Source organism: Phyllobates terribilis, unplaced genomic scaffold (assembly GCF_046119375.1).
Source record: "Phyllobates terribilis strain yellow unplaced genomic scaffold, ASM4611937v1 Scaffold_2__4_contigs__length_985480577, whole genome shotgun sequence".
Lineage (NCBI taxonomy): Eukaryota > Metazoa > Chordata > Amphibia > Anura > Dendrobatidae > Phyllobates > Phyllobates terribilis.
The window spans coordinates 403,545,866-403,558,285 of record NW_027362762.1 but is presented as its reverse complement, the minus strand read 5'-3'; positions in this window follow the sequence as shown (position 1 = coordinate 403,558,285).

Genomic DNA, 12,420 nt, shown 5'->3' with positions numbered 1-12,420 from the left:
GTCCAGTTTTACACTTTTTTATTCTTTTGTTTTTATAAAATAGGAATTCATACAGTATTCTAATATATATGCATTTAAAATTCATAAACTTTTCATATATACAGTACAGACCAAAAGTTTGGACACACCTTCTCATTTAAAGATTTTTCTGTATTTTCATGACTATGAAAATTGTACATTCACACTGAAGGCATCAAAACTATGAATTAACACATGTGGAATTATATACTTAACAAAAAAGTGTGAAACAACTGAAAATATGTCTTATATTCTAGGTTCTTCAAAGTAGCCACCCTTTGCTTTGATGACTGCTTTGCACACTCTTGGCATTCTCTTGATGAGCTTCAAGAGGGAGTCACCGGAAATGGTTTTCACTTCACAGGTGTGCCCTGTCAGGTTTAATAAGTGGGATTTCTTGCCTTATAAATGGGGTTGGGACCATCAGTTGTGTTATGCAGAAGTCAGGTGGATACACAGCTGATAGTTCTACTGAATAGACTGTTAGAATTTGTATTATGGCAAGAAAAAAGCAGCTAAGTAAAGAAAAACGAGTGGCCATCATTACTTTAAGACATGAAGGTCAGTCAGTCCGAAAAATTGGGAAAACTTTCAAAGTGTCCCCAAGTGCAGTTGCAAAAACCATCAAGTGCTACAAAGAAACTGGCTCACATGAGGACCGCCCCAGGAAAGGAAGACCAAGAGTCACCTCTGCTTCTGAGGATAAGTTTATCCGAGTCACCAGCCTCAGAAATCGCAGGTTAACAGCAGCTCAGATTAGAGACCAGGTCACTGCCACACAAAGTTCTAGCAGCAGGCACATCTCTTCAACAACTGTTAAGAGGAGACTTTGTGCAGCAGGCCTTCATGGTAAAATAGCTGCTAGGAAACCACTGCTAAGGACAGGCAACAAGCAGAAGTGACTTGTTTGGGCTAAAGAACACAAGGAATGGACATTAGACCAGTGGAAATCTGTGCTTTGGTCTGATGAGTCCAAATAGGAGATCTTTGGTTCCAACCACCATGTCTTTGTGCGACGCAGAAAAGGTGAACGGATGGACTCTACATGCCTGGTTCCCACCGTGAAGCATGGAGGAGGAGGTGTGATGGTGTGGGGGTGCTTTGCTGGTGACACTGTTGGGGATTTATTCAAAATTGAAGGCATACTGAACCAGCATGACTACCACAGCATCTTGCAGCGGCATGCTATTCCATCCGGTTTGCGTTTAGTTGGACCATCATTTATTTTTCAACAGGACAATGACCCCAAACACACCTCCAGGCTGTGTAAGGGCTATTCGACCAAGAAGGAGAGTGATGGGGTGCTATGCCAGATGACCTGGCCTCCACAGTCACCAGACCTGAACCCAATCGAGATGGTTTGGGGTGAGCTGGACCACAGAGTGAAGGCAAAAGGGCCAACAAGTGCTAAGCATCTCTGGGAACTCCTTCAAGATTGCTGGAAGACCATTTCCAGTGACTACCTCTTGAAGCTCATCAAGAGAATGCCAAGAGTGTGCAAAGCAGTCATCAAAGCAAAAGGTGGCTACTTTGAAGAACCTAGAATATAAGACATATTTTCAGTTGTTTCACACTTTTTTGTTAACTATATAATTCCACATGTGTTAATTCATAGTTTTGATGCCTTCAGTGTGAATGTACAATTTTCATAGTCATGAAAATACAGAAAAATCTTTAAATGAGGTGTGTCCAAACTTTTGGTCTATACTGTAGGTGCAGTTGACCCCTGTTTTAAAAACAGGCATATGCAAATGCTCTATTCCCCTTGAAACCAGTTCAGATCACTACAGTGCAGCCCAAATTGATGCCTTTAGTGCAGGCAAAAACAACAAAAACAGACCTTTTAGCTTAATCTCTGGTTAGCCAGCACTGTGGTCACACAGACTGGTAGGCCTAATCCCTCCAGACACACAGACCATGTGTCAAACAGCCTCCATTAAATAGGCTGTTAACCACACCCAGAAGTGAGGTATGTGGGTATCAAGACCCGCCCATCTCTCAAACTACCCGTAACCCGGTCCCAGGTGCACCAATTAGTCCTCTTAGTGCGTGCGTGCACTAGAGAAAATACTCCGGGTTACTTCACAGAGACCAACCATCTCTACACATACCACACATCGACTACGTGACCATTAGCCACCTTACAATATTGATTAATAAAAATGACAGTTTTATACTTATGGATCTTTTCTTTACCCTGAATTCAGATTTACATGCAGCGTTTCTGGATTATATTATTATCCAATAGTTGGTGCCAAAGATAAAGTCCTCTTCTTTCTGAAAAGGCTATTCACTGAATTAAATTCCTAGAAGAGCATTGCTTGGCCTATAAGACTCTTTATCCTGCCTTGGTACTCTCCACAAGGAAAAAACATTTCCCCTTAGACACCTAGCTGTGATCAAGATACATTAAGCAGTGCAAACAATCTGGGTGTATGTAAAAAGTAGTTGATCTTTAACACCTTACATTATTAAAAGGAGGAAATTGAGGTTTGTAAAACAGCTGCCTGTTTAATTATTCCATCACGGGCTCATTATTTGATTAATGAAGATGGCATCATTTTACCAGTCAGAGGAAAATTAATTCCTTAGCTTCAGCCTGCATATACAGAAGCACAGATGTACACATACATTAGGATACACATGTCAGATACCTGAGAAGCTCCCTGTTGTGTCTGTTACAGTATAATCCAGTATCCTATCAGTACTGCAGACAATTTATGCTTGCAATATAGCAGGTGTGAGGAGAGAAAGGGAGCAGGGCTCCGTAAGTGGGAGCAGACAAGTTGGTAATTGTTCACATTAAGAGTTTTCTACAAGGCTATAAATCCGTACGATCTAGAGAGACAATCTTGGAGAAAAATTGATTTTCCATTTGTCATCCTTAGAACAGGAGAAAGCTGAGTGCCTATATAGAAGTGCACTGGAAAAGTGACTCCAAATTCCACATCGCTATTTAAATCAAACCAAGGCTGGGCAGGTTGTGGCAACTAAATCCAGGTCTATCACCAGTGGGTCCATGGTGATTAATATTTAACAGAGGGCAAATTTACTAATGGTCCTGTTTTTACAGAAGAAATATAAGAGCAATGTAAGCAAGTATTACCTGACAAATACTAAAGCCATTGTGATCAGTCATTTACTTCAAGTGAATATATTTTACTTTAAAAATGGCATCTCTATTTTCAGGCACCCTCCAGCAGATTACCACTTCTACAAAAACGATGGGACTGTAAATCTTTATTCATAATATATTTTGTTATTGTTTCCTTGGCGTGTTTTAGAAGACAATTCCCAAGTACCTATTTCCTCCTCGTATAGTTGTTACGCTACTTTTCAAGCCAGTGTGTATCCTGAAAAAGAGAACTTGAAATTCACTTCATAAGGTCGCCATCACAGTATTTTAAGGCTGTGTTCCCACGATGCATTTTATAAGCGTTTCCGCAGCGGCAATTCCGCTGCAGAAACGCTTAAAAAACGCGTGGTAGAAGGTCTGCCATGTTCCCCAATGATAATCCACATGTGCTGTGCACATGCTGCGGAAATTTCCGCTGCGGGTTATCATTGCGGAAAAAAACGCAGCACTACCAATTATTTTGCGGAAGTGCTGCGTTTTCGCCGCCATTGACTTGCATTGGAACGCATGGAATCCGCATCACTGGATCTGTACATGCGCATTCCATTTGTTTCAATGTGCGGTTGGGACCCGGGTGTGGAGGAGACGAGACTCTCCTCCGGACCCGGGTACCATAGAACCTGTAAAAAAAGAATGGTCCCCGGTGTGCTTGTCTTGGCTTGCCAGCTGATCGCGGTGGACTCAAGGACCTGCGCTGACGTCATTTAGTCATGTGACAGGTCACGCGACCGCTGACGTCGGCAGGTCCTTCAGTGTACGACGAGCTGCCGGCAAGCAGAGACGCATCGAATAAAGACTCGGGGGGCCATCAGAAGGTAAGTATATATTTATTTTTTTTATTTTTTACCATTCTTTACGGTCACACTATATAAATCCATGCCAGTTGCATGGATTTATATAGTATGACCAAGCTGTCAAGCACTTTCCAAGTGATGCTAAAATCGCTTGAAAAGCGCTTGATAACCGGCATGCGGAAATGCATGTGAAGAACGCTTCACTTCCACATGTCCCTGGCAGGAAAAACGCATGTATAATCCGCATGTACAATCCGCATGCGTTTTTTTCTGCCAGGGAGATGCAGAAACGCTCAGGAAAAAATCCTGAACATTTCTGCATCGTGGGCACAAAGCTTAACACTAGTAAAAGTGGATTACATGTTCCTTTATGCAGCTTGGAATTCTGAAAATATGTATGGTAAAAAGTTGGCATATTCAGACACTTCACTCTATTCAGAACAAACGTGTTATCCAAAAAGAGCCCTTCACAGGGTGATACATGATCAGAAAATCACAGCAAAAAATGGGATTGATCTGTCAAATTTAGTTGTATGACACTAGTGTACCATGATAACAATATTTCCCACTTCTGGAGCGTCAGATACGTTTACATTCTGGTGGCAAACTAAAATGTTTGCCCCTCCTCTCATGTGCTGATACTAGAACAAGGCCCCCTATGCAAAAATCCCTTCTTTCTGCTGCTTTCTTCTCCAGTACTATACTGATTCTCCCCAACACCAACGTCTCCTCGACCTATTGTAGAGCTCTCACTGAGAGAACCATGAGAGTTACTTCCCTAAGAACTAACAAAACTCCTAGGAATGAGAAGACACACAGTCACAAAGTTGGTGAAAACTACAATGACTAAGTGACCAAGTGAGGAAGGTCCAAAAATGGTTAGCTTCCCATAAATATCATGTCTAAATTAATTAAAAGGTACATTTCAAAAACAGAAGTAAGAAATTGATTAGACATTGTACAATGCATCTTTTCAATGGATTGCATAACATAGATTTAGGCCACAGAATTTCTAAGGGGCCTTTAGTAAAAGAGGACCAGGTCTCCAAGATGAGAATCTGTACAAGACTTCCCTCTCTGGGTAAACTGCTAACTGAAATGTGTTCTCAAATGACATGTTGATAAAACTTGATATAATAAGGTCTTACCTTACCTTGTTCTCTACCATCTACATCACTGTATGCTAAGTAAAATTTCAATATATATTGAAGGGAACCTGTCGCCAGTTTTTTTCACTTATCAAACCTGCCCATCATCTTTAAGATCATGTGAATTGGGTTTCTACGACCCCTTTATACTCTCAGAGGTGCCCGTGCATACCTCTGAAAATGTCTTTTATACATGTCTGGAGCGATATTGACTTTTAGGATTGCTACTTCCTGTAGGTGGCACTACAGTTCTAGTCCTCTTGCTCTCTGAAGAGACAAAATGCATATTTCCCAGAGGACCATTGCAGCTTAAAAGTCTCCTCACTTCGGCATGTCAGGCTTGACATGTCACTATCTGCAAGGATTCATGTCTGGTAAATTGTGCAGTCTGTTCTGATGGATGTTTCCATATTACGAACAGCGCCATCCCAATCCCTTCAAACGCAGCCTCTTCTTTCTGGGTGTAAGTGGATGACATCTCTATGTCATCCACACAGTGCCGAAGTCTCGCTCCGACGCAGCGAGACATGTATAAAGCACTTTTTCAGATATGCAGGGGCACACTGAGAGTATAAAGAGGTTGTAGGAACCCCATTTTCATACTCTTAAAGGTGATAGGCGGGGTTTAAAAGTGAAAAAACTGGTGACAAGTTCTTTTTAATTAATAGATTCAGCTGCACTTTTATAGTTTGAGTTCTAGGGGATCTGACAATACCACCAGTTTTCAGCACCCAAAGTCACTCAAGGAATCCATCAATATAGTTTTTTACAGATTCTGCATGATTTTTCAAATAAAGAAGCATTTGAGCACAGAACTTGTTGTTTTCAGTAATTTAATGAACAGGAGACGTAGTTGTTCATTACTATGGATTTGCGGTTGTTTGTGCTTATTTACTCTGATGGACATGTGCAAGGGCTGCTTTGTGTGGCAGCGGTTAATAGAACATAATCAGACAGCAAAGAAAATGTTATATAGTAGTGCCACCATATAAAATACACTGGATTATTTAAATGAATGAAGAAGGTTAAAGAGGACCTTTCATTAAATGTTTCATGTTGAGCAGAAAAAAAATGTTCTGTTTTTTTTATTTTCATTTTACCTCTTTGTTGCAGAGATATTATCAATCAAATTATTTTGCCTCTAATGAGCCAATTTTCAAGTCCAAGTTTGTGTTACCAGATCATTTTCACTGGGGGCCGGTGTTGCAAGCAGCAACAATCAAAGGAAAGAATATCACGCCCCCACAATCGCTCAGAGCAAGTTTCTCAGTGTCTGAGTAATGATACAGCCCTGATATCTTGATCTAGCCTCCTGCATGAGTCAATGGGGAAGGAGGGGCAGCACATCTGATTTTAGCTGTGTCACATCACAAACCCTTCATCATCTTTCCTTCTTTTAAAGCAGTGACACATGTGCTGTACTGCCCCTCCCTCCCAAACTACCTGTCCAGAGATGTGTCAGGAATGATACTTATGTTATATCATTACATCTCACACATTGAGAATCCTGCTCTAAGTTATTGTGGATGTGTTCACCTTCCCTGTGAGTATTGCTGCTTGCTTATGATTGATCACCATCATACAGTGGAAAGACTTAAAGAAAATTTGCCAGCAGTTTTTTGCTATGTAATCTGAAGGCAGCAGAAAATAGAGGATGAGACACAGAGTTGAATGATGTGTCATTTATTACCATGTGTGATATTGTTTTATCACTTTTGATTAGCACTCTGGACTACACTAGTCAGACTCTACCCCTCCCCTTGTGATAAGCAGTTCAGTGTTGATAGTCATTGTATATACAGAGCCTAGTGTGGGTGGGGGAAGCTTTCTCAACTCTGCTGCATTCTACATCTAAAAGCTTTGATTGTGTCAGAACGACTGTACCTAGAAAACTAAGTGATACATCGTTTGAATAATGGTCTCTTTTCCTACCTTATGCTGCTCTCAGATGAGGTAGAAAAAACCTGCTGACAGATTCCCTTTAACAAAGATTAACTCTTTAAAAGACAAATAATTTGATTGCTAATATCTCTGCAACAGAGAGGCAGAATAAAAAAAAACAAAAAACGATTTACAGTCATGCCGTAAGTGTTGGCACCCTTGAAATTGTTTCAGAAAATGAAATATTTCTCCCAGAAAAGGATTGCAATTATAAATGTTTTGTTATACACGTTTATTTCCTTTGTGTGTATTGGAGAAATAGAAAAAAAAACTGAGAAAAAAAAGACAAATTGGACATAATTTCACACAAAACCCCAAAAATGGGCCAGACAAAATTGCTGGCACCTTTCCAAAAATGTGGGTAAACAACTTTGTTTCAAGCAAACTCATCTGTGGCAAGTAACAGGTATAGGAAATATAAAAATCATACCTGAAACCAGATAAAAAGGGGAGAAGTTGACTCAATCTTTGCATTGTGTGTCTTTGTGTTCCACACTAAGCATGGAGAACAGAAAGAGAGAATTATCTGGGGACTTTAAAACCAAAATTGTTGAAAAACATCAACAATCCCAAGGTTACAAGTCCATCTCCAGAGATCTTGATGTTCCTTTGTCCTTTTGGCTACGACTGTATTCCACTTTGCAGCCACTATGGCGTATAGCAGAGTGTATGACGTTTGCCACACAAAAAAATTGTTTGTGGACTCTGCCTAGAAAGACAAAAAAACAAATTTTTTACTTTGAAAACAGGTGAGTTTCACCGCCACTAAAATAGTAGATGAATTTTAGCAGACTGTATCACGTTTGCCACACAAAAAAATCTTCGGTGGACTGTGGCTAGCAACAGAAAAAAACATTTTTTTTACTCTGAAAACAGCTGAATTTCACCGCCACTAAAAGTACTAGGTGGCTTATAGCAGGGTGTAACACGTCTGCGACACCAAAAAAATCTTTTGTGGACTGTGGCTAGCAACAGAAAAAAATCAATTTTTTTACTCTGAAAACAGCTGAATTTCACCCACCAAAAAATGACAAACTAGGCTAACACAGCTTGCACTATCACATTAGCAAATTAAAAAAAAAAGTTTTTTGTGCTCTACACTCAGAAGCTCTGCACTGACAAGCTCTGCAGATAGCTGAATTTCAACCCCACAAAATCAAAAAGTGGCCTACAAGGGCTTGCTTGCTTTATCACATTAGTAAGTGCAAAAATAGATTGAAGGTCTGCATGAAGCACAGACAGTACAATCGGTGCACAGCACTGTTCTGTGCCATAGACCCTGCTCTTTCTGTCAGAATGTCAGTAATTGCACACAAAAAAAAAAAAAGGGTTGCAAGGTCGATGGAACAGGTACACAGCACAGGACTTATCTACACTATCTGACTTCCACAGAAGCGCCCATCTATCTAGCTAATATCTATCATTACACAGGACACAGCACACTCAGCTGACCTATCTCCTTCAGTGACATGCATAAAAGGTGCTGAGAGAACATGGCCGGTTTTTATATGGAGAGGACATGTCATTTCAGCAGCCAATTGCAGAAGCCCTTGTGTCTTGGACACTGTGGATGCTTCCTGCGCTCTGATTGGCTAGACGCGCTTTCCTGACTTAAAGTTACTGCCTACAGAAAAAAAAAACAGCGCGCCGCTGATCTGACCTGTTCTGTGTTATCATCAACCCCCCCCACACTCATCTGCCACGTGTTCCCGCTCATCATACACAAGCACTATGGTAACAAAACTGTAAAAAACGCTGTAGTTACCCCGCAATCGCCAAACCGATTTTCCCGAATTTAACAAATTTTGCTCACCTTTCCAATCACGAATTCGAATGTGCCACATTTGTGTCGAACTTAAATTTGGAGATCGGATCTCAAACATATTCGCTCATCACTAGTAATCACCATCTTGTATTATTACCTCATGTTATACTGTATTGCAGAGTATCTGTATCTATGTATTGTAATATATGTTCTGAAATACCCCTGTTATTACACCCTATAGTTTCACCCTTTCCTGTCAATCTACAATCAATAAAAGAAGGTTACAAGTTCATAGCCTCTTTTTCTTAAAGAAGACTGGAGGTTTAGTTACATGTCTCACTGTACACTATGCTATCGTGTGAGGACAGTATAGTGGGACAACTGCTAATAACAAGCTGAGAGATCTGACTATACGAAGCCCGCCATTATCCACGCTTAGCCTTGATATTTTTATTGCAGGAGATCGTTGGCTTCAGCTGGAATGGGCGTGATGGTAAGTATGGTTTAATTTAGAACATTAAAAAATTGTGTGTTTATTTCAATTAAAGGACTTTATTCTGGGTTTTTGTGTTTTTTTTAACTTTGACTATGGGGTTAGTAATGGGGGTGTCTTATAGACGCCTCTCCATTACTAACCTGGGCTTGATGTCAGCTGGCATTATAAGCTGACATCAACCCCAGACCTATTACCCCACTGCCACCGCTACAGGGCAGTGGGAAGAGCGAGGCTAAGTGCCAGAATTGGCGCATCCTATGGATGCGCCATTTCTGGGGCGGCTGACGGCTGGTGTTTCTAGCCTGGGAGGGGGCCAATATTCATGGCACCATTCCTGGGCTATTAATATCAGCCCCCAGCTGTCTGCCTAGCCTTTGCTAGCTATTAAAATAGGGGGGACCCCACGTCATTTTTTGGGGGGGGTCCCCCATTTTAATAGCTGGTAAAGGCTAGGTATTCAGCTGGGGACTGATATTAGTAGCCTGTGAAGCTCCGTGGGTATTACCCCCTTCCCAGGCTTCAAACATCTGCCCCAGCCGTCTGCTTAACCTCTGCTAGAGATTAAAATTACGGGGAACCCTACGCCAATTTTTTTTTTAATAAATCCTTTATTTTAACACTAAATGACAAGTACAGTAACCAACACTATCACTGTACTTATATATGTGACTGACATGTTTCTATCTATCTAATCTATGTGTGATGCTCTATTCTCTCTGTTCTAAATTGTCGGGTACCGGTGTATGCCGCTGCTGAATTGCCGGCTTTTCATGTTTCACTGTGAGCACTGTTCCCATCGATTTGGGCAATAACTGTAATGCCACAACCACCATGGCTGTGACATTACAGTGAGTGGCAGACAATCCCTGCATGATTGATGCTCTAAATAGCGCCAGACATGCAGGACGGCGATGTAGTATTAATGAAAGACTGTCTGCTTAGAAGAAATGAATGGCCGTTAGGTCTCATTGCAAAGACACTCCCGAGAAAGTAAGGAATTGTACGTAAAGTAGAAGTCAGAACAGGGAAACAAGGTGAGGCCATATTGTTTCTCAGACCAGTAGGAAAACTCGTTCTGTTGTTCTCGTCCAATAAACACAATAGTGACGTTGGCTGGCGTCAAGCGGGAAGTGTTCTGTCCTGACAGTGAATTGGCTATTTGAAAGTCATAGTTATGTTCATTACAAGTGCTTGTGTATTGAACTCTGTTTGTATTGTTTGGTAACAGTACCATCTGCTGGCGATTTAATGTATACATTCTAGTTTCAGTTTGGAATGTATTATGGGATTTTCCTGTTGCATTCTGGTCTTGTTATTAAACTGAGGAAGAACCAACAGCCGTTTTCTGCATTCTTCTGAAGAGAAACCACCTCATGTGTAGCTCTGTCTTGTTCCTTGCATACAGCCTGTTCTAAGCATAGTTAGTAAGCAATTAACTATGTGTTTAATTCAGTGTTGTGGCAAGTATTGGTGTATTAGATAGATAGGTAATCACCATCTTGTATTATTACTAGTGTTGAGCGAGCACTAAAATGCTCGGGTGCTCGAAGCTCGGGCCGAGCTCACTGTGATACTCGGGTGCTCGACCCGAGCAACGAGCCCAATGTTAGTCTATGGGAGACCCGAACATTTTTGCGGCGGCTCCCCCGGCAGTCTGTAGAAAGCCTAAAAAGTGCCCAAAATGATAGTGACAGTGCTCAAATGACATGGGGACAGCATGGGGATCGCCCCTGGAAGCATTTCTGACCCCCAGGTCACTGCTGTCAACAACGTGGTCAGAGGTATTAAGCCACTTTTACAGGCTCACAATAAAACGTTCAAAAACAAAAGTGAAAGTGCTTTCCTGTGAAATATGTTAACCCCTTAACGACCATGGGTCTTTATGTTTTTGTGTTTTCCTTTTTTGCTCCCCTTCTTCCCAGAGCCAGAACTTTTTTAATTTTCATTCAATATGGCCATGTGAGGGCTTATTTTTTGCGGGACGAGTTGTACTTTTAAACACCATCACTGGTTTTACCATATCGTGTGCTGGAAAATGGGGAAAAAATTCCAAGTGCAGTGAAACTGCAAAAAAAATGTAATTCCACAGTTGTTTTTTGGGTCCTTTTTTTACCACGTTCACAGATTGCTAAAACTGACCTGCCATCATTATTTTCCAGGTCGTTACGAGTTCATAGACACCAAACATGTATAGGTTCTTTTTTATTTAAGTGGTGAAAATAAAATCCAAAGCTTGCTGAAAAAACAAAAAAAAATGACGCCATTTTCCGAAACCCTTAGCTTCTCCATTTTTCGGGATCTGGGGCCAGGTGAGGGCTTATTTTTTGCGTGCCGGGCTGACGTTTTTATTGATACCATTTTGGGGTAGATCCGATGTTTTGATCGCCCGTTATTGCATTTTATTGCAAAGTTGTAGCGACCAAAAAAACTTAATTCTGGCGTTTAAAATTTTTTTCTCGTTACGCCGTTTACTGATTGTATTAATTCTTCTTTTATATTGATAGATCGGGCGATTCTGAACGCGGCGATACCAAATATGTGTATGTGTTTTTTTTTTTTTATATATATACATTTTACTTTGAATGGGGCGAAAGGGGGGTGACTTAAACTTTTATATATTTTTTATTTTTTTTTAAAACTTTTTTTTTACACTTTCTGCTTGCTTCTATAGTCTCCAGAGGAGACTAGAAGCAGCAGTTGTCTGATTGCTTCTACTGCATACAAGCGATGAATAGATCGCTTGTATGCAGGAGAAATGCTCACTTGCTATGAGCGCTGACCACTAGGTGGCGCTCATAGCAATTGAGACATGACAACCACAGGCGTCTGCTGCAGACCCTGAGCTGTCATGCCCACCCATTGGTGACCCGCGATCACGTGACGGGGTCACTGATGGGCGGGGCTTAGGACTCCCGGAAGCGCGAGTTAAATGCCACTGTCAGAGATTTAACATGTTAACAGCCGCGGATGGATTGCGATTCCAATAATCAGCTGACATGTGCTCGCTTCAGTGCGGGCTCACCACCGGAGCCCCCGCTGAACCGGCCTTCCCGACCTGGTGCGTACTATTACTGACCAGGTCGGAAAGGGGTTAAGGAACATCCTTTCCAGGGTAAAGACTT